The sequence below is a fragment of the Palaemon carinicauda genome, chromosome 6, assembly GCF_036898095.1.
Source record: "Palaemon carinicauda isolate YSFRI2023 chromosome 6, ASM3689809v2, whole genome shotgun sequence".
NCBI lineage: Eukaryota > Metazoa > Arthropoda > Malacostraca > Decapoda > Palaemonidae > Palaemon > Palaemon carinicauda.
Window position 1 is genome coordinate 42,441,613 of NC_090730.1, and position 5,000 is coordinate 42,446,612.

General features: G+C 34.6%; 1 pseudogene; it reads left to right on the top strand.

The window, feature by feature from the left end:
* LOC137642968 (uncharacterized) overlaps positions 1–5,000 on the top strand; it is a 344,789-nt pseudogene that overhangs the window by 26,699 nt on the left and 313,090 nt on the right.

Below are 5,000 nucleotides of genomic sequence, written 5' to 3' on the forward strand. Positions count from 1 at the left end.
TTCTCGGAAAAGAAGAATAACAAAATTCACTTATTTTTTTCAATTTCTGTTGTCATTATTAATGATGAAATATCTACGCAGCTAAACAGCTTATCAAATTTCAATATTTTTGGCTCAACTTTTTTTTTTTTTTTTTTTTTTTTTTTTTTAAGGAAGAGGGAGATTTGTTTTGGCGAGGATTCGGGAGCCGATCGCTTTTGGGGAACAATATTACAACATAGTTATTATTACAGTACCATTTCTGATTGTAACAAGTCAAAAGATTTAAAGTCCACTTATGAGCGACTGATGCAAGAGACAGGTTATTGAGAAGTAACATATTGTTCTCAAGACTGAACAAATTCCCGAATGATCATCCCCAGCCTCTCCATACACCCAAGCTAGGACCCTGGGTAACCAGATAATAGCTGCTGATAACTCAGAGGATTAACCTACTGTGCCTCCAGTAAGCCTCACCCCCCTCCTCCCTTACCATAGCTTACAAATGAGGTAAGGCCATCATGCAGGTGACTCGAATGTGGGACCCACAGATAGCGAAATACCAACGATTCCAATAATCTGCGACCTTTTTTTAGTTTAAAGCCAAAAATTTTTAGCTGATTAAGATAAGACTGATACAGTATGACTTCCGTCTTCTGACAGGAAAATTGGAAACGCCATTCAATATTGGCAATAATCACATCACCCATAACAGAATCTTAGAAACTTTAACTCTGTCATAAATGAAGAAAATTTTTTAATTTGTTGTGTTATCAAAACAGCCTACTATGGTTTTAAGAGTCTAGAAAAAATCTAATTCACAAGGATTTGGTAACATTTTATAAGCTCCATTTGTCAGCACTGCCCATTTCTAAAGCAATAACTTAGATGATTTTCCTCCTCCTTGCAGGGTCGACTAAACCCGGAGTACTCGGCCAGCAAAGACAAGTACAGCCAGCACTGCGCCTTTGAGATCTTGTACCCGACCACTGAACTCACCGGCTTCTACACCTGCCGCGTCTCCTCCTTCCACGAGGAAAAGTTTGAGTCGAAAATGATGATTGTATACGGAAAGGACCCTCCGCCACCCTTACTGTCGCTTTCAGGCTTTTCTGCATTTGCTATTCATCTTTGAATATTTTGGATAAAGTCTAGCTATAAGAGGTTGAGTCAGGCTTATGGTGGGGAGCGGTGCCGCGGTTCCAATCCCACCGGTCACATTGTATACAGCGTAAATGTGGCATCGCTGCTTCCATAAAAGACATTTATACCAGAATATTACTTTTTCCATGGCAATTGATAAATGGTACCTCTAATCTTCTCTATGCCTGGACAGGGTGACTGTTTTTTTTTTTTTTTTTTTTTCTCCGGGCTAAGCTGCTGGAAATCTTAGAATAACCAATTTTCCCAACACTGAAGTTCTATCTCAAACGATTTATTTCCTTCTCCATCTTTTTATTTAGTGAATTTTTCTTCCAATTCTGTGGTAGAGAACCTCATTCATAATAAGAGATTTAATATGTTATCGTTCAAACTTCTCTTCTTTTTTCAGTTTTTGTTGGACATAATTTCATCCACTTATTCTCTCAGTAAAATTGTAGTTTAGTTTCCCAAATAAGAACAAGTTCCACAGATGAAGAATTGCATTAGGTTATCAAACAAGGTTCATTTCTGGAGTTTTCTCTCTTTTCAAATGGAAGTTGGATTAAACTATAATTGTTCTTCCTTTTCTGTTACTCTTTTCCTCAATCTAAAAATAAGTTCTTATACCATTTTGTCCCATCGGGCTCCGATTAGAATAGATTTATTTACATTATTTAATAAGTATTTTTTTTCGCTTCGTTTGCAATGCCGATTAATGCATCCCCCTTCTCCGCTATCTCCCTCTTTCTCGCTTATTGCAAACCCGAGTAATGTAAATGAATTGACCATTAAATGATGACAGATGAGCTAATATCCTGTCTCTTACTCATCAGACGAATAAAGATGAACATCCAAGATTACACTCTGCTCCATTCTTACTTTACTTAGGAAGACTCTGCATTCCTCACTTTTATTTGAAGGAATTTCGTCATCTGTTTTAGATATAACGAGGCAAACAAAATTAAGTATGCCACAGTACACAAATTTAAATTGGAGAGGCAAACAAATTTAAGTATGGCACGGCAGACAGAATTAAGTATGCCAGGGCATAGAAATTCAAATATAGTGAGGCAAACAAATTAAAGTTTGGCAAAGCAAAAAAAAAAAAAAAAAAAAAAAAAACTCAAGTATGGCAAGGAAAATAAATTAAAGTATAGCACAACAAACAAATTTAAGTATGGCTAGGCAAATAAATTAAAGTATGGCACAGCAAACCAATTTAAGTATGGCAAGGAAAATAAATCAAAGTATGGCACAGCAAACAAATTTAAGTATGGCGAGGCAAATAATTAATGTATGGCGCAGCAAACAAATTTAAGTATGGCGAGGCAAATAATTAATGTATGGCGCAGCAAACAAATTTAAGTATGGAGAGGAAAATAAATTAAAGTATGGTACGGCAAACAAATGTAAGTGGCAAGGCCAAAAATTTAAAGTATGACGAGACAAAAAATCAAATAGAGTGCAACAAAGAAATTAAAGTATGATGAGGCAAACAGATTTAAGTATGCAATGCAAACAAATAAAAGTATGACGAGGAGAACAAATTTAAATATGGTGAGGCAAACAAATTAAAGTACTGTATGTTGAGGCAAACAAATTTAAGTATGATAAGGCAAACAAATTAAAGCCTGACGTGGCAAACAGATTTAAGTTTGTTGAGCCAAACAAATTAAAATATGGCAAGGCAAGCGGATTAGAGTATAGCGATACAAAAAAATTTAAGTATGATGAGGCAAACAGATTTAAGTATGGTGCGGCAAACAAATTAAAGCTTGACGAGGCAAAGAAAGTTAAGTATAACGAGGCAAAAAAGATTCATTATATCACAGAAAACAAATTTAAGTATGGCGAGGCAAATGAATTGAAGTATGAGGAGGCAAAAAAGTCTAATTGTGATAAGACAAACAAATTCAAATATGGCGTGGCAAACAAATTGAAGTATGACGAGGCAAGCAAATTAATGTATGACCAGGCAACCAATTTTCGCATGGTACGGCAAACTAAGTAAAGTAGAGGAGGCAAGCACATCAAAGTATCGTGAGGTAAACAAATTAAAGTATGACGAGGGAAACAAATTTAACTATGGTGAGGCAAACTAGTTAAAGTATGACAAGGCAAACAAATTTAAGTATTGCAAACTAAACAAATGAAAAGTATGACGAAGCAAAAAAATTATAGTTCAAGATCCTAAAAGGAAAAAAAAAGTGTTTAGAATAATGAAGCAAAACCATTTCAAAAGTATTTGAAATAATGGAACGAAAACATTCCAAAAATTTCAAAATGAATTCTAGCCCGTTAATGTTATACGTCTCAATTCGGCTTTATTTTAAAGAGTCTTTTTGGTAAAAACGTTTAAAAAAAAACTGAATTTAAGCAAACTGATATGAAAATACGAACATTGATGAAAGATGGATCCCTCTCATTTCGCAAAAGGTCAGGAAACACGAGGCCATTAGCTAGATTCGAGGACCTTTTGTAAAAGGCGAAGTGTTCCTTGCAAAGTTGCTGGAACTCCAAAGTCATTATTATTCGCATCCTTCCAAGCTTAAAGAAAGGCCATGAATGTAAAAGTAAAATGTAAAAGGAAATTGCTCGACTGTTTTGATAAGAATAAAGGGACAAGAGAGAATAAGACAAAGGATCTCGACTCATGGAGAGGGTTTAAGGAAGAAGAAGAAGAAGAAGAAGAAGAAGAAGAAGAAGAGAAGAAGAAGAAGAAGAAGAAGAAGAAGAAGAAGAAGAAGATAATTTCTTTTTTACTAGATTCTGTTTGCTTTTCACTACACCTCAAACAGGAAGAAGAAGAAGAAGAAGAAGATGAAAATAAGATAATTTTTTTTTATTAGATTTTGTTTGCTTTTCACTACACCTCAAACAGGAATATCCAAAAATGGAATAAGGAAAGAAGTGTAATTATTTATATAATTAAATATAACTTAAAAGAATAAAGATATGAGTCAATTAGGGAAATCAGATAGAGAAGAATAATAGCAGCTGCAGTGAAAGAATAAAAGTTTGCAAATAAAACTAAGAAAAAATAACTGAATAGTGGAAAATAGGAATGCCTTTCACCGTTTTAATCATGTGGTCCTTATTTTTAAAATGAAGCAGATGGAACTAGGTCGGTTTTTTTTTTCTTAGCATCATTATTAGATTTTAAATAATGGATTGCAAATAATACTGTAGTTGTTGGTGGGAACCATAGTGAGTATAGGACTGTATAATCGAGAGTTCCTCAATGTACTCTTTTTAGCCTATTACTGTTCATGCAATGAACGCATGATATGTAGTTTGGGCTAAAAACAAGCCCGTTGCATATGCAGATGATGCTTCTGTCTTGGCATCAATTGCATTTCCTGAATAGATCTGGAGTTGGTAAATCACTTAATAAAGTTCAAGCCAAATTTAGTGCTTGATGCAAATTATGGGGCATGAAGTTGAACCCCTAACAAAACTAAAAGTAAGAGTGTGGCCCCTAAGCATCCAGATGTTTGCATTGATGATGTCTTTTTAGCTATATACGACTCGTTTAAAATTTTAGGTGTGATTCTTGATAACAAATTTACTTTTAAAAAACACATTAGTTCTGTTTCCGTTTCAATTACACAGGATATTGGATTGTTGAGAAAGTCTTATAAGATTTTTTGGTAATCAATCTGTTTTGAGGAAGAGTTTTAGTTCATTCATTCTACATTCTTTCGAGTTGTTTTCCTGCCTGGTCCCCAGCTGAGATCATAATATTAATCACTGTCACCATCGTTTAGTTAGTTTTGTATGCATGTTACATAAGGTTTTTCCTAATTCTGGCCATAGTTTGTATTCACATTTTCCCAGACTGTCCCATCCTGTACGTAGTACTAAGTATGCAGGTAATT